The 18,890-nt window shown below is 38.0% G+C and overlaps 1 protein-coding gene across 1 annotated transcript in view; it reads right to left on the bottom strand.

The window, feature by feature from the left end:
* pik3cb (phosphatidylinositol-4,5-bisphosphate 3-kinase, catalytic subunit beta) overlaps positions 1-18,890 on the bottom strand; it is a 150,672-nt gene that overhangs the window by 51,063 nt on the left and 80,719 nt on the right. Inside the window, exon 4 of the mRNA XM_042486215.2 lies at positions 15,660-15,926. The gene's annotated coding sequence lies outside the window, so the exon portion shown is untranslated. The remainder of the gene's footprint in view (positions 1-15,659; positions 15,927-18,890) is intronic.

The raw sequence follows: 18,890 nt of genomic DNA, 5'->3' as shown, positions 1-18,890 counted from the left end.
ATGTCAATGGCAAAAAATAGATGTATATTGACAGTGTGCACTTGCCCATTCACATTATATTGCAGCCTGTTTCACAGCCGCCAGCTGCAGCCCTCTCACTCAATACTGGACCATTTAAAAAAATGTTGCTCCCATTACTACGAAGTCACAAAAAAATAGGAAAAGGGATCCAGGTTGAAAATTATGAGCTTTCCCTTTAAGTGTGTGCTTATTCAAAATGTATGTAAGAAGAAGTTTAGACATTTAAATCATACATTTAAAACAATAAATAAATGGAAAGATGGGTTTTGCTCTGTGCGTGAGACTATGCACTCAACACACCAACACACCGGCTGTCCAGTTATTTGAGATAAGACAACAGAAAGTACAGAGTGCAGAATGCCCCCTCTGACCCCGTCCCTCTTTTCTTACAATCTGTTCTCTATGTTCCCTTTTCTGATACCCTAATCATTTCCCTTTCACTCAAGGTCACCGAGGAGATAATTTTAGAGATCCCTGAGAAAGCACATCACCTCTACAAGAATATTCCTCTGGCAGGTGTTTTTTATTGTGGAAAGACTGAAAACTAAAAACAGTCAGCCTCAACAACAAGCACATGTATCGGAGCAACATAATTTGAACACCATGCGTGGAAAACAACAGTGTATGATTCACCTTTTCCACTCAAGTCATGTTTTTCAGTCCTAACAGCAAACAAAATAAAATGATTGCGTGTAACAACTGCTGATATTGACATATTCACTGTACCCTGAAGTGGTAAAAAAGCCAAGTAAAGACATGCTATTTTTCATTGAGAGAGTAAAATGCCTCATGGTCGAAAGAAAACACCAATCACACCTACAAGAAAGTCTGAGTCACATCTTCAAGGTGTTTTAGAAAAGTCTTGCGTAAAGAATCTGAAGTGCCAAAAGGAATTCCATGTTGCAATCAAGCAGAAGTCCTTTTTTAAGAAATCTTTGAGCCAAAATATATGAACATCCAGGAGAATTGAATTTTTTTTTAAAGGAATACTTCACCACCCAAATGACCATTTTATATCAATTACTCACCCTGTGTTATGTTGAATTTGTGAAGAAAAAAACGTTTTCCCGCATGTCTCTGGTGATCAAAGAATCCAAGACAGAGAAAATTCTTGATGAGTTGAAGTCATAGGCATCCACGTCAGACAACAGCAAAACTATATCAAAATACAAACTCTTAAAAAACTCTTGCAGTATAATCAAAGCCTCATTGTCAAAATGGTCATTTGGGTGGCGAAGTATGAGTAACTGATGGTCATTTGTGGGGTTACACAATAGAACAATAACTATTTATCTGTCAATGTGTATACTTTCCTTGTTTTAATTTTACCAGATAATATTTGTATAAATGAAGTTAACTGAAGTTTGAAACAAGTTCAAACATTTACCTTTGTTTTCCCACTAAGTGCAGTAATAACGGCAACATCTTAAATATTAGCAGATTAATCCATTGGATGATCAAAAGAAAATTAACTGGCACCGATTTTGGTTATCTACCAACTGTCTTTTTTCTATTAAAAATGATTGAAATGTCTCAAATCAACTTTTTGTCATGTATAAGAGAATATTGGATTAGCTTTAAAATGGTGGTGGGGTAAAACTGGGAATTTAAAGATGCCATCATGGGTGTTTTGAGACAATTTATGCAGAAAACAATTTATAGATTTTCCAAGGTAATAATCATCTGATTGATCATAAAGGAAATACTGCTTGCAGCTATAATACCAGTTATATTAGAGGCATTTCAACGAAAAAAATATCCATTTGTTGTGTTGCACGATTATTGCGTCACTTGCTGTGTCGCAAGACTGTTTACATAACACGCAGACAGGAGAAGCCTGTGTTCTGAAGAGGCATGGTGGAAGCAGAGAGGACGTTTTGTATGAAAACTTCAAAAGTTTGGGAGCACTTCACGTTATGCAAAACAAGGAAGTGCGTTAGCTGCCAAATATGCAAAAGTGACACAGCACGGCACGGCACGGCACGCAAGCACGACGGTTATGATGCAGCATCTAAAGCATAAGTGAGTAGGCGAGCTTAAAGGCATGTAAGTCTCGACAAAAAACCACCTATGTTCAGTTTTAAAGTAAGGAAATGTAACGGCTTGTTGTAAAAGCGGTCAGCATTTCATTTTTGAATTGCTTCATATTTGATTTTAGAGTTATTTATTATTTATAATTTAATATAATTTTGACAGCTCAGGGATGTTCAAGCAACCGCCTGTTTCTGCACTTTTTGCACTGTTGTCAGTGATAATCTGTTTTTGGACAAAGTGATGAGAGAAAAAAAATGCTTATTTTAGTATTATTTCTATTTTTATTTTTTAGAATCAGATTCACTGATTAATCGAAAAAATAATCGACCGATTAATCGATTATCAGAATAATCATCTGACTTCTGGAGAGTCTTATCAACTGAACCTAAAATACAAACTGCAACATCAAAAATGAAGGACATGACCTCTGTATGTGCAGACAAAGTGCCCATGGCAGTCCATAGGCCTCTCCATCAGTACCATCTGCCTGCAGTTCAAAGAGCAGCAGCATGGAAACCAAGATGTGATCTGAGCGATACGGTAAACAAATATACCGTGGGGTAAAAACACAGTGACGCCATGCAGATTGATGACACGCAATGCACACACTCTGATTGAGGCCAGTAAACTTCCTGTTCTTCCCCAGTGGTTAAGATGCTCTATCTTGTTTACCAGGGTGTGACACAAAGAGATTCCCAAAAACAACTGTGGTGGGAGAGTGTGTGATTCAAGGATGTCTTATGTAAAGGCACACTGATATTCATACCCTTGAGGTTGAAGATAAATTCATAGAAAGAGGTGAGATACTGAGTCTCCCACGAAAACAGTCACAGAAGTTATTTTGTGTAGTTTCCGCACACAACTACAGCAAAACCGCATATGGGATGACCAGTTCCAGGAAGTGCACTGTTTAACGCAGTGATAAAATCTCAGGCCAGAGACAGTCAATGTTTAACTCCCCGACTGGTTTTAGCTCAAAGCATCACATGATCCACAGCAAGTGTGTGTGTGTGTGTGTGTGTGTGTGTGTGTGTGTGTGTGTGTGTGTGTGTGTGTGATTTTAGGAAAATTTGAGAGGGAAACAAACAGAGGATTCTGCATGTAGTGGATCATTGATGATGTTTTAGCTGGGGGGCTGACCCCAAAGTTAGCTTGGCCACAGATCTCTGGAAAACACTTCCCCTCGACGTCAATGGGTTTTTGGGCTGAAGCTGAAAATATTCTGTGATTTAAAAATAGATTATAAGAGATGACTGACTTCCCCCACCGATTTCTAAAAGGATTTATTTGAAGCCCTAAGTCTGAGTTTGTTGCTCACCATTACTTTTGTCTTGTTTTTTGTCCCCAGACATGAGAAAAATCCAAATGTCCAACCACATAATTGTCCTCTTATAGACTCAATTCCCCATTAACGGACAACAACTTTCATCCTCAGCAAGAACACACATGAATATAGCTGGTAAGATCCTAACATGATGTAAAAAGGTCTACTGACCTTAATAGAAGTAGATCTGGGTCAGACTCAGTGTGGACATATTTGTTATATGAGATTATCTGAACATAACAAAAGAGTTTTACTGATAACAAGAAGCATAAATGCAACAAAAAGCTAATGCTAAGCTAAACGCCGACGAAGATTACATTCCTTTGCAATTAAAAAAGTTACAATTGAGAAAAGTATAAAAAGTTTATTTGTTATGAAATGTCATTTCTGATTACAGCATAATGAGTCACAGGGGTTCAATTTTTTTGACAAAACCAACAGCTCAATTTCTATGGCTTTAGCCATTTGTAATCTACTTTATTATTGAAAAAGTTGAGTTCTAGTTTATTTAAAGTTAATGCTACTTTATATAAACTGAAAGAATTTCATGAAGAATAAATTAAATTGTTTTAAAACTGAGTTTAGCTGAACACAAGACACCAAACTGAGAAATTATTTGTACGTCTGGTGTGTGTGTGGGTTGTAAGGAAAATGGAAAATGCAAAGCATTTAATTTGGTGTTCATGGCACATTGTAAAGAAGCAAATGATGGATTATTGGAAACTCCCGATCTGTTCTTTATTTGCAAGGAATAAAGGAAGGAATTATGTATGTTTTTGTTTTAAGTGGTTAATTTCCAGTTTTAGTTGGTTAAGTTAACTTACTTTTTTAGATTAACGACCAGGCAGCCAGGGATGATCAAGTTATTTCTGAGAAAAACAGTGTGTCCAGTGTGGTTTTGTATGCAAAACGAATTGAGCTAATGCACACACACACACACACTTCTCTGTACAGGAGAACTAAATGACCTAACGTACAAACACATGCATTGAAAGAAAAAAAGGGTTTCTCAGAAAATTGTTGTCACTCGTATCATTGTACAAACACTACAATAAGAATCTAACTTTGATATGACTTTCTCTGAAAACACTCTCCCTCTCACACACACACCCTTCCTCCCCTCCACCCATCCTCTGGTACAGGAATCTGAAGAATGCACAATCCTAAAAAGCGTCTCACTCTCCCTCACCTCGTCTGCCAATATGCCCTCTATTTCTCATTGCGTTGGTCATGTGGGCCAGTCTAATGGGCAGCCAGCCTTTACCTTTCATAAATATCCTTAACTTTCCTTCAACCTTCAGGCCATAAAGGACAGGTGAGAGTTCCTATTATAAACAGGTGCTGCTGTTTTTTTTCCAAGGCCTGAAGGGTTGCATAATAAACCAAGGGCACTCCCTGTCCTTAGACAACGCCATTGTCTTTTTACTGTGCCTTAAGATGACTTAACCCCGGGGCCTAAACATAAGCAAATATAGCATGGATATACTATAGACAGGGTTCCTGCAGCATACAGCAGCTTAGACTTTTTAAGACTTTTAAGACCAATTTACTAATAACCAAAATTGAACAAATACACTTTTATTTTGCCCGAATGTTTATTGTAACAAAATTGTGACTTTTTTGTCCACTGAAATCGTTAATTATCTCCGTCAAATGTTGTAAAAATAACCCTTTTTAGAGTGGAACACATGGAAGACAATGAATATATTATGTTATTTGTTATCATAAAGTATTTATTTAGTTAACCAACAGAAGTTGAAAATATCTGGGATTTCTGGCCTGTTTTAGGGACGATTTTGTATTTCTCAATCTGCATGTGAGATTCCATTGCTTGGATTCCCATCAGGGTTGGAAATTAGCACCAGCTACCAGCCAAATGCTGGTAAAATATGCAAGTGGCTGCTAGCTTTGCTCTCCTTACTAGCCAAAAAAAAAAGTCTTCTATTGGGTGGCTGATTGATTTTGGAATACATGAGCCACAGTGACAGGTGGACAAAAAAGTTAATTTCCCATCACTAGGAGTTTAAGAAAAACATTTTTAATTAAATTATTTAAACAAAATTTACAATGCGGTGTCTGAAAAAGGATTCATAAAGTCCTGCTTCCCATGTCTGAACATTTTTAAGACTTGAAAGATTAATTTAAGTCAATTTAGAACCAATTAAGACCTTATTTTTAGATAAATGAATTCAATGCCTTTTAAGACTTTTTGAGGATCCAAGGGAACCCTAACTGTAGATCAGAACCAGAATCACAAATACTGATCCCCAAATCAGTAATTGGGATACATTAAAGTTGCTCTTAAGGTTGCATACGGTTTATGTTTGAAGCAATACTTGTACCAGTACTGGTACCCCACTACCCAGTTGTACCTTTCTGTGGTACTTGACTTTCTCTGTAATAATACTTTAATAAATAGCCCTAGTAATAGCACTTTACTTATGTTAGCTGCAATTTTAAACTCCAGGTGCCAAATTACTTTTAACTCTTAAACATTATTATTAGACACTTTGTACTTTATTTTCACTTATTTGATGCTCTGTTGTTTTCTTTTTTTTGCTACTGTATTTTTGGAGCAATCTGGCACAGGAATTTCCTTTGGGATTAATAAAGTTCTATCTTATCTTAAAAAAATATTTTTTTAAACAAGCTGCAGGGGTGATATATTGTACTAAATTGCAATAATAGCAATGACATAAGGCTATTACTAAAATAACACAGAAAAGAAAATAGACCACACGCCAAAACTATCTATTCAGATCAGCAGTGCAGCAACAGTTTCGGCTTTGCTGGACGGCTATGGAGCGGCTGACAAAGTGGCGTCAGAGCTCCGAGGATGGATTTCAGGATTTGGGGCACTTCGCAGCACGTCTGCCTTTTGTCTTAACGTGGCATTCTCAACCAGATGAGCTCTAAGGTACCAACATTTATTCAACAAGAGTCAGTACTCGGTACTATCAACATAATTTTTTGGTACACTAAAAAGAGTTCAGTATAAACCCCTGTTGGCCACAATTATTACAACTTCCATAATAAATATGTCCAAATATGTGCATGTTTTAAATGCAAGGATGTTTATGTTGACACACAATAAAAGAAAAACTTAAAGGCGAAACAGAATAAAGTGACAACTACTTTTGTCAAGCTTATCAGTATAGCACAAGATGTCAACAAAGTGTTAAAAACTACTGAAAAATAAATGTCCACTGAAAGGATCACAATCAAGTTTTAAGCCTCTGGGAAATTTCAAATAAAGACGATTTAGGTAATGAGCTCAAAACATGCAAAAGGAATGCAGGAGGAATGCAACAGTACACACATTTCACGCACTCGCCAAACCAAGTGTGGTCTGAAGAGCCATTAACATTTGACTGTGCGTCATCACCGCCTCACCGTAAACAAAAGAGCGCTGTCCGCTCATTTCTAAAAACAATACACTCCCACTCATTAGCGCAGTGGGACGTTCATAACCCTGCATCACAGAGAAACATGAGAAACACACACACAGAGGAGGTCCACTGTCATCAAAGTTACAAGCGTTTAATGTGAAGTCTTTGAGTCAATGCATGTGTGTGGTGTCTGAGCATGCCCATGGCCTTTACCCACTCCTTCCCCTTGTCTCTCTTTATTTAGCACTTGCTTCAATCTCTATTTTTAGGTGCTATTGTGAAGCTGCCCTTACGTGGGTGGAGCATGAGTGTGTCTGTATGTGTATTCTGAAAAGTTCCCCTCGGACGCTGTAAATCAGTTACCTTCCGGCTGCCTGGCTGAGCAAAGGTCTGGGGTACAGAACAGTTGATCGCTCAAAAGACCCACACACCAGCACAACTCGAGACCAAACTGTCATTAAAATGCAGACACACAATGATGCAACTTGCTGATATCGGTTATAAGTCATATAGTTTTACAAGATGTCGGGAAAAAGAAAAGAGACAGAGATAAAATCAACTCAACACCTGCCAGACTTGTGGACTTAATGAAGCCGTGACATCAAGAGGACAGCAGGAAGCCGGATGACAAATGTCATCGTCACTTTCTCAGAAGATTTCCGCACTTAACAAGCCTGATATCGGGAGAACGGGGTGCTAAAACTGAACACTGTGCAGCTTATTGTGAGAACACTCTTTTTAAAACTGCTATAATCATGTTTAAAGCAGGAAAAAAATCATTAAAAAATGTTTTGTGACAGGGAGAGGGGTTCTAATTTAAGAGAATTTAATTTAAAAAAATAATGTGTTCATACAACTAAAAAGAGTCTGTGTATTTCAGTGTAGGTGGACTTGGGTGATGGGTTGAAGCAAAGCATGAACATAAATCAATTTTTAAAAAACATACAAAAAAAAGATATTTTTGGCAGGTATATGGATTAGGAAAGGTTGTGTTAGGGGTGTTTGTATTTATTTTGTAACACTGGGGGATATCTGTATTGTAAATAAACCTGGGATAGTTATTTATTTATTTAATTTGGTGGTAAGTAAACTGGGGATGGTTGTTTGTGCACTAGTTGTAAATAAATTTGGGAATTTGTTGACATAATATATGAATTAAAAGAAAAAAGCGAGAAAGGGGTATATAAGTTTTACTTCTACCTAATCCTTTTTGGACACTGTACTTTTGTTTGTTTGTTTGTTTATAATATGTTTTAATTTTTGGTTCAAAATAAAGTCATCCATTCATTCATCAATCATTATCTCGCATTCATTTATTGTTTTATTCCAAAAGCTCGCCGTACTGTATCCCCTCCATGTCATCTTGTGCAATCTGTGAACAGACACTTAAAGCAACATGTTTATATGTATAAATTGTAATCACTTTTCAGATTTGTGTGGGTGGAGGAATGCTGGCAAGATGGCAGCCTGCGAACGCATCTCCGTACAGATGCAACATGCACATTGAACCATAGGGCTTTATGCATATGAAGATATCACAAGGCTCGACACGCGCTCTCAACAGAATGTGTGTGGGACAGAGTGTGCATGCGTCATCAGCAGTTGCAGACTGGGACCTGCGCTGGGAGGAAGCGTTGTCATAGAGATGTGAAGCTGAGGTTTGGCCCTATCAGGTTACAGAGTGGAGGATGGAGCCCCCCCGCCCCCCCAGGGTGGCAGCATAACCCAACGCTATCTGTGCATCTAGGGTTGCGGCGGGTACTGCGTAAAGGTACAGTATCTGGGAGGAGACAACGAACAATCACTGCAACCTCAAGTGTTATAAGGCAGAAGCCTGGTTCTTTTGTTACAAAGTTTTTGTTTGATATGTTTACTTCAACTTTTTCTCTCGTATTTTAAGTGTTCGTTCATTAGCCAGAAGGCTTCTTCCTCTAATCACACTCTTTCTTTTAAAAAGTCCATCTTGGCTCAGATACAGAATAATTGAAGACTTTAATTGGAACATCTGTTATGTGTTTAAATTGTCGTTTTCCATTCAGTAATAGCTTGCGCCAAAAAAAACAAAAAAAAAACCCAACTGCACATGAGATAGCAACACTGTTTGTTAGAGAATTTGCAAATGTCATTGGCCTAATGTAGGTAACACCAGATACTGAGGGATTTCACAGTTATGTATTAAGAGACAAGCATATAAATGTAAGAAATATTTCTTTGCTTTTGCTGATTTATATGCATTTGTCTCCACTGTAGTATCAACAAAGGTTTCAGTGGGTTTTAACTGAATATTCATACAAGATTAACTTTGCTGTGAGAGAAGGTTACACACAGCAGCCCAAAACACTGGACTGTTGCAACAGACGGTCTATTAAGCATGTTGCCTGCCTTACTATACCTCAGATATTTGCTCACTCAGCAAACTTTGACACCTGAAATCATCAAACGTCTTGCAACCAGACTTTGTCTATGTATAATTTAGCTGAATTACATCATTAAATTAAAATGTTTCCCTCTATATGAAATGTATCAGATTAAGGACAAAACGGGCACAACAATTTAGCTTCATTTTCATGACCAAATTCCCAGACGACAGTCTCATGTGACAAAATCCATACCATTAATCAGCATCTCAGCTATAGACAGCAACATGAAATGTGACACAGACACACTATGTGGATGCTCCTCACATTAGATGTGCTGCAAATATAGACCATGGGAACATACAGCATGTGAATTGCGTGCATAAAATAAAGCCTGATTAAATTCTGTTGACATGGTGGTGCCACTGCGACTTAAGATACAGATGTATATGTCAAATGGGTAACTCAAATACAGCCAAGTGATAGCCTGGATATCCCCATGCTTTTCTACAGGCAGTACAGCCAAGAGTGCTTCACAGCTGATCCAAGACTAGCTGTGGTCTGCACGACCCCAGTGCCCTCAAATAGTGCTGTAACAATACTGGAATCTCTAACTTTGAAGCAAGACTCATCAAAATGTTAATGTTTTAATACAATTTTCCAAATTATGGGGGAAATTATGTGCATACAATTTTAATTGTATTCATAGAAATATTCAGAATCAATATCAACTGATATTTTTGCGAACACGACATTAAACTTAAGTATACAGGAAGTGCACATATTGTTTTAGGCACAATTTGAGAGTCTTAACTGGACATTGTACCTTGTATGACATGCTACTCTGATATTTGATCATCTGTAATGTTGATCATGTAATTATCGTCATCACTGTTTGACTCACTAGCAGAATGACTTACTGACTCATTCTCCTGTCTGACGTGCTCAAATTTACAAAAGTCAAGCAATGGACATGTTGGAGAAGAAACATGAATGGACGTAGAAATACAACTCAGTTTCTATGGTCATGTGCTACAACTGGGAGCTGACAGCTGGACAGCAACCTCTCTGATGGGAGAAGACACCAAATGTACAGCACTGTTTTCTCAACAGTACCATTTATAGTTTGTGGAGCTGCTGAATACGATGCTGTTTATCAGTTGATTTTCAAGTCCAATAAACCGCAACAGCAACACACCATAAAGAAACACGAGTCTGTGGGTCTCATGTTGAGGGAGTCCGCACTTCCTGCATGCATAAGTGACAGGAGATACCGATGTTATTTCCATTTGGTAACTGGAGAGTATTTTCTTCGAATTTTGTTCACAATCGGTAAACGGAAAGCGAGAGTGCGTTTGCTTGCACCACAACATAAACATGCTATTGGTGAACAGAAGGATGCTGCTGTCAAGCCCTGAGTATTGCATTAAGACTGCAGAATGTGCATAAATATAACCATGCCTGCTTTGGATGCATCTTATTGTTTTTACAGTCAAATTTACTGTGTTTCTGCTCTGTGTGCAAATTCCTCACTTAGATTGAGTTAAAAGGAACCATTAATTTATGATGTTACAGTTTTTCTTTCTGTTTTATTTCACTGTACCCTCTCTGGCATTTCTCTCTCTGTTCATCTCGTCTCTCTGTCCCTCTCCTGCTGTCTTCCCTGCATTCTTTGGCAGGTTTGGGCCTGCTGAGCAGCAAAGTGAAGAATTCCAGCAGGCTGCTCTCATCTCACAGTCAGTCACATTTCTTGCTATGGCAATTTCCATTCTATGTATAGCAGTAAGGTACAGTTTGCACATACTTTTGAGTGATTATTGAAGGTTCCCTTTTCTCAGGCAATACTGGTAGCAGGCTAGATCAGATTGTGAGGCTCAAAAAAGACAATAGTTTTCACGCAGGCTGGCAGACAAATTGTGCAAGCCAGCTTTCGCATACACACACAAAAAAACATCAACTGACTCCCTTTCATTCTACTCTTTCGGTGGATGTTACACAACCCTTTCACTGTAATGAGAGGTGATTACTTTAAAAGTATTACAGCAGGAAGTGTGCATGAGTGTGAGAGAGTGAGGCAGGAGAAAAGACAGAAGATAATGGGGAGAGTGAACACCATGAGTGACGCACGTGCACGCACGCACACACACACACACACACACACACACACACAGGTGTTCAGACTAAACAAAGACACTGATAATAGAATTTATGATGCACAAGTGAGTTTCCTGAAAAAAATATGTAGGTGTTTCATGTAAATGAGTACTTAGAACAAATACCCTGAAAAACACAGCTTTTTCTTTAATGGACCACTGCTTGGTCTCTATGCAGTTCAATAACGCTGCCTTTCAGAGCTCAGGGGAAATTAAGCAGCATTTGAACACAGCAGGCAATCAGTGAGACAGAAACTCAAAGGGTAGGGAGTAGGGATCGAACAATATTGGTTTTTCAGGGCCGTTACCGATTATTTGTAGTTAATAAAACAGACAACCGATAACCAAAATACATGTGTTATAAAAATGAAAATATTTCTGTCATTATTTAGAATTTGTAAAATAACAAAACTTAGTTTAAATGCCTTTGGAAAAAGTTTCATGTACAGAAAGTGCCCAGCACTTGTGAAAATTTAAATAAAAATGAATAAATAACAATAACTCCCTGAGGTTTTACAAAGTAAAAGTTTCTCCCATGCTGTTCACTTTCTTTTCAAGTTAAAATGCTAATACAGATAATCGGCAAAATGCCAAATATCGGCCCCAATAATCAACCATGCCGATAATCTGTTGATCCCTTGTAGGGAGCAAACATGTTAGGCAAAAATTAGCTGGTCAAGGATGACTGAGTCAGTACACACAAACATCCTGATCCGACACTGTGCACAGACACACTGATAATAATTATTCTCTATAATGAGCCTTCAAAAACCACCTTTTCTTATTTTTTGTTTTCTTATCCTGTCAAACACACAAAGTGCTTTGACACTACTTCTCACATTCACCCAATACACAGGCCAGTTTTTAAACACTCATACACAATTACTCACTAATGGTACAGCAATCTGAAGCAATTTGGGGTCCACAACAGCATCCGGACTGGAGGAGGCGGGGATCAAACCATTATGATTACTACCCTGAACATTTTGTTTTAATGCTATTATTTTAGTATCTCTTTATTTACAGTGCGCTCTGTAAGTATTAAGTGTAGTATAAAGTGTACACCAGCACATTTGACTTGAAATGAAACAATGACTAAAGCATTTGAGTGTTGACTTTAAGCTTTCCCACAAGGTTCACCCGGTGTGATGTGAGCGCCCTTAAAGTTTTAAGTCAGCATTATCGCCTCACAGTCATTGTTTTTATTTGAAATCCAACATGGTGGAGCAGAGCCAAAACTATGAAAAATATATCACTGTCCAAATACTTACAGACTGTTCTGTGCGTTTACTTTTTACCATGCTGCAATATACCAGCACACCCTGCTGTTTTGATGTGCTTTACTGTAAGCGTCTTTGTGATCAGCCAGTGATGCACGCTACACCAATATCATGTTGTTCTGATTACTGACGCCAAACACGCTAAAGGAAGTGTGGTTGTATTAGCCACAGGCTTCTTTGCTCTAAGCTTTACCTCACAGTTTCACCATGCTGTTGGTCCCAAAGACCAGGCACATACTTCAGTCCACCCCTCTCTCTCTGTTACATCAGCCTCAAACTCCCTGAATCCTCCAAGTTGTTCAATCCGAAGCTACGATACAAAATCAGAAGTCTTCCACAGAAAATAACCTCATTTAACAGTACTGTTCAGCTATGTAAGGCAGACAACACAGGACATGGACGTCATCACAGTTGCAAAACTTCTCTTTTTTTGTGTGTGTGGGACACTTATTTAGAATTCTGTCTTCATTTGTACCCAGATTCTCGGGAGGCCTGCTTTGGGACTAAATCTGGCTTGGAGTAAATAGCTGCATTGTTGGCTGATGTCTGTGGAGTGACGTCAGTTGGTCTTATCAGTGTTCTCTAACTTTACTTCAGAGGGGGCCTGACAACACACCTCGCCCAGCACAGGGAGGCCGGGACCATTGCCTGATCGAAATAACATTTTGGAAGGCGTCAGCTTGGTAACAATGCTTCAGAAAGTGGTAGTGTTGTGTGTAAATGCAAAAATTAACAGCACAAATGGCTTAATCTTTTAGGAAACTCCTTTTGTAACATGCAAGATTCTTCCTCTGAAAACATCTATACAAGCATGAGTGATCAACTGCGTGGGACAGCACAGGTGGAAATGTGGGTGACCTGCTGTCAAGACGCCTTAAAATGCATCACTGTGACAAATATCTCCAAAAATGAAGACTAATGAACAGTCAAATCTTCTTGAAGGTTATGTGTGTTGTGTGTGTGTTTCAGTTTTACAAACAATCAAATGCGAAATGTCAGATTGCGTCTCGCATCACTTAAAATTCAGTCAGCCACAACAGCTTCCCCCGTCACCTGGAACACGTTCAGTGAGGTGATAGGGATAAAGACCCAGGTTGTGGTACTGAATAAAGTACATTTATATCACAATACCGTATAGTGTGCATTAAACTGAGATAAAATAAGCACATAGTCTGCTTGTTTTTAATTAATACCAATAGTTGAATCATAAAAATATGATAACAATAAAATATAACCATTAAGCACTACTGCTCATCACTTTGCAACATTACCGCCAAATATTTGCTGATTGAACAAACTTACATCATACACCACCTTCATGCTCAACCCTCGGGCTTGGTGCTGAGGACATGCTGTCACTGAGGGCACCGATGTAAACACACACACCTTGTCAACAAACCTGCATTTGTTACATTGTCCTTATGTTGCCTGATATTATCACCACAGACCTACTGACTACCTCCGCTGACACAGACTGAGCTCAAACTCTGACTCAGAAATGCTTTTCTGATGGCCGATTCTGAGCACAGGGGACTTTTTAGTAAAACTCAACCTCAGGACGTGTAAGGAACACAAACAAGTGAGCACACACAAAATCAGACACAATTTCCCCACATACAGGTAATAAACGAGCAACACAGTTGGCACTGATCCAGTACATTTGCTGAGAAAGTGGATGACAGAGTTACTCAACATGCCAAAACCTGAATCCACATTACAATAACTCTAATGAAGTGGCCTAGTCACCCATTTTTTTTTTTTTTGGCAAATACTTAAAACAGGCTCCTTGCATCCTTTGGGCAAATTGTTATTGCCCAATGCAACAACATTTGAAAGATGAAACAGATTAAATGACAGCTTGGGACAAGCACTGTGCCAAAACTCAGTCAAAAATAAGTATAACTCTTGATTCATCCAGATTTTTATGAATCAGCTTGAGTTCCACTACATCAGCAGGAGCGTGCAATTTAACGCAGCAGCTAGACTGTAATGAGGACATTTCGCCTGCGCTGACTTCTGCCTCTAAATGAAATAAAACCAAAAAGTTATTATAGAAATGGCAGAAAAGCTGACTATATGAATCTCCCTCTTAAGTTTCATATCCTCTTTATTTGGCTCTGTTGTCTGTCCATTTCCCAACAATGAAAGACACATAGCTGTCATCAGTGACACAGTTTCGAGTAAGTGGTGTGTCCCAGTGATCCCTTAGACTATTTTTGTCTTTTGATCACTTTTTCCTGACATTTGAACCAGAGGATACAGATCAAAATGAGAAAAATAATAGTTGAAAAGGTTGCTCTCACTTCAATTCAAAATAAATGATGGCAAAAACATCATGCAGATTGCCAAACAGTAAGAAGGAATTTGATAAAAAGGAAACTTTTTAGGAGGACATAAAATATAAAACTACACAAAAACTACCGCAAAGTCCAAGTTTAGAGAACCTGAGATAAATATGGCTTGAAATAATTAAAATACCTGTGATTGTCGTTCAAATAGGAAAAATTAGCACACACTCCCCCAGAAAAAAGGCAACAATACGATTAGAAATCAAGCAGTTGTGCTGAGGTATATAATCACTCGCTGCACTGTTCTCATGAGGGGGAACTGCCCTGAACAAACTCCGTCTAAAAATCTTGTAAGTTTGTTGTTGACTCGTTGAGCAGCTTAAGTCAACAACTCTGTTGACAATTTTTGGATCCTTAACAAATCCACAGGGTTTCCTGCTTTATTCGGCGTACACTTATTCTCAGGAGAAAGTCTCAATTCACTGTAACTCAAAAAAAAAAACGTGTTCGTCACCGCCACCCATTACAATTCATTTTTGTGAAAATTGGACAAAAAACAACCGACAAAACGACTCCACCTGGTGAATTTTACCCGGATAATGACCGATAAACAAATTATATGGCTAAATGTCGAAATAAAATGTGAGTTATGAAGTTATGCTCTCTAAGGCAGGGTTATGATTTTCATATAAACAGCCTAAGCAACGCGGCATTCAATTGACAGATTGATAAAGGGAGTTTGGCAGGTAGTCCTCACTCGCAGGAAAGTACGGGACTAAAATCTGTCCCGTGAGAAAACAAGTGGAGACTCACCTTTAGTCGCTCGGTCGTTGAAGAATGAACCGGGCGAACAAACAGCCGAAAGTTAATACCGCTGGTATGTCTTCACGGTAGAGTAGTTTCACGTACAGAAACTGTGTGTGACATACGACCCACGGCCGCAGCTGTCTGTCCGCGTACGCAGGACTGAGACCTCGCAGGTGGACAGGAGCGCGGTCCTGCTTCCTGTTTGTTTCAAGATGTTAATCACCACCGCTGCTTTTTCCTCCGCCAGCGCTCCCTCCGCCGCCACTGTCAAGTCTGAGAGAGGAGGAGAAAAATAGGACCTCCGCTGAGTGAATTCAAAATAAAAAAAAACATAGTGATGACGAACATATTGACGTGAGACTCAATATAAAACGCTTTTATTAAAGGAAAAATCCACCCCGAGATTTAATTCACTTATTTTTTATTTTAGATTATTATTTATTTACTTAGTACTATTTACTTATATACTTATTTATTTATGTTGTATTTCAAATACTTATTATAGACACATATTATGAATTATATCATAATTATCTGAAATATTACAGATTACATTGTTTGGAGTTAGTCCATTGATTCTCAAGTAATAACTCTGCATAGGCTTTAGAATTTGGATTTTGAGCTTTAGTTTACTGTTAAACTTCAATTAATAGCCCGGGCTAATATTTGCTTAAATCATTGACCTCAACAGGCTTATATATGGCATTTATATGGGACAGGCTTTTAATTTCTTTCACACAAAACTGCTGCTGAGCAAAGATGGACATGCAGTGAAATTATTTATTTAACCTTTTGAAACCTCTGCAAATTGACTTATAAAATAAAATAAATAAATAAAGAATCTGGAAAAAAATCTTTAAAATTATAATAATCCTGTAAAATATTTTTAAATATATAATTATGAAAAAATATATACATAAATATCCTAACACTGTTAAATATGCCAGTAATACCATCTTCTTCTGTGCTCATGGTGTCAGTAAAATGAACTGAATTATTGAATTGTGGGAAATCTTACCAAGCTAACACTGTGTGTAGCATGTGGCCATACATCCAAAAAACCTCCATTAAAATGAACTGCATGGCAACCAGACCAGGCTTCGAATAGAGACAGGCCTTTATTTGTCACAATGTGTCGTCACACAGGGCTAGTAAAAGAAGTTGGGCGTCTAATTGAGACTAGGCTTATATTTGAAGTTTTACGGTGATTTAAAAAAAGGGAACATTAAAACCATGCAAGTAAAAATTAATACAAGAAAATAAAATTGGTTCTAGCAGTGGCGTAGAGAGTTACTCTTTCTGCTCCTAAACTAGCTACCTTATTATCTTAAAATCTCGTTCATACATGTTCATACAAATACATATTACCCAGAATTATTCATTGCATATGTATGTACATGACAAAATATTTAAAAAAAATAAATAGATATGGATTGAATGAGTAGTTTTTTAAATAGTTTATTTATAGTTTGTGTAGGATTAGCTACCTGAGAATATATTTTGTAATACTGCTACTGACTATTGCACAAAAAAACATATTGTTGAAGAGGCCACTCTGTCTATAGGCCTTCTCACCCACGGGCACCAGTGCAACCACCCTGCCTGCACTGTCTATATTTATGCCCCTACAATGTTGTATTTTATCTACAAATCGGCCTATAAACTGCACATACAAATACAGTACACTGAGTACACATAAACAGAAAGCAGGCCACAGCACTGAAACATTCTAACCTACAAATCAACATGATATCGCCTGCAGTATTTGGCCTTTTTCAACAAGTGGTTCTTATCTTATTTTGCTTGATTCTGGTAAACAATAACAATGTTTTACATTCCACTGCTCATGAAGCCTTCATAACACTACATTTCAGCATTCAACCCCAACGTCTCGCTAAACACAGAATTGTTTTGCTGATTCAAGCACAATGCAGATACATCCTCCGTTTTAGGAAAATTACTGCCTGCAAGTGAGGGGACTTTGATTAATGATCCTCAGGACCATGTGTAATCTGGTTTGAAAGAGCAATCACTGCAGTCCTGGTGACCTGTCGCTTCACTGTCATAAAGTCTAAATCTGAACTGTAGCTGTGAATCAGAGACTGTCCAGGTAAACTTTAACATGAGTTTATTTACTGAAGCGGCTCCAATAGGCTTATTTGTTTCCACATTAAATGCTAAAAATGAAGTAAGATAAATAAATAAAATTAATAAAAATAAATTAAATAAAATATTTTTCTTAATGCTGCTTCTCACCTTATAAAGAAATTCCAAAAATCTTCACACAACTGTACAATATCAAAGAACACATTAAGAAATATCTGCTTTGTAGGATGTTTTGTCTTTGTTTGTCCATTGTTTCCCTGTAGCCTATACATAAATATTTAATAGTTTTGCAAAATAGCATAGGGCTACATAGCCTATACAAGGAAATTCACAATTACACAACACAGACTGGAATTATTTCTGTTTTCAAAATGACTCAAAACGTGCCAGCTGTTCATGAGTGACCACGTGGGGCTTTTATTGTGAAGGCCTCGTTTCTTTTCCTGTGGTTTTATTGCGCCTGACTGTAACTGCAGCTTGGTGCAGTTCTCCGGCTGAGGCATGGAGGGCAGCCGGCTTTCTTCCAACAACCGCATACCGCCGGTGCAAAACTTATGACCGGTGATTTCACCCGGAAACACAACATTTTTCAACCGCCTCTGTATGAAAAAACTAAAATGAATGTGGGGAGCTCCAAGGCAGCTGGTTTCTAGCACGTGCACAGATAAATGTGGTACATTCCTTTGGCCGTTATTAACCTTTTATTAAGCACTTAACCACCAAGTTAAGCCACAAAAACATCATTATCAGATCATGCATCAGTGTGACAGTTGTAACTTTCCATCACTGTGAAATGTGCACAGACCTTGCACAAAGCAGAGTTTGGGGTAAAGTTTGAGCTTTGCTGCCCTCTGGTGATCAATTGTTTTTTTCTTCACCTAAAAATACATTGCACTCAGTATATTATACACGGCTGATATGTAGGAAATACACTTTTGCTTGTCGTGGGAAATGTTGGGGGTTTGACGTTAACATTTTGTAGCCTTCACACTGTTCCCAATAAAATAAATTTAAAAATCATGCTTAAGTTGAGGGTTTTAAAGACTAAATTCCTGGGCAAAACTGCTACAGGATATAGAAAGCTCCCACTAACTTGTTTTCACACATTGACAGTTTATTATGCAGGTTATT

Source organism: Plectropomus leopardus, chromosome 6, assembly GCF_026936395.1.
Source record: "Plectropomus leopardus strain MGB_pleo_1.0 chromosome 6, ASM2693639v1, whole genome shotgun sequence".
In the NCBI taxonomy this organism is placed as follows: Eukaryota; Metazoa; Chordata; class Actinopteri; order Perciformes; family Serranidae; genus Plectropomus; species Plectropomus leopardus.
The sequence above is the reverse complement of the archived record's forward strand: the minus strand, read 5'-3'. Positions and strand labels throughout refer to the sequence as shown.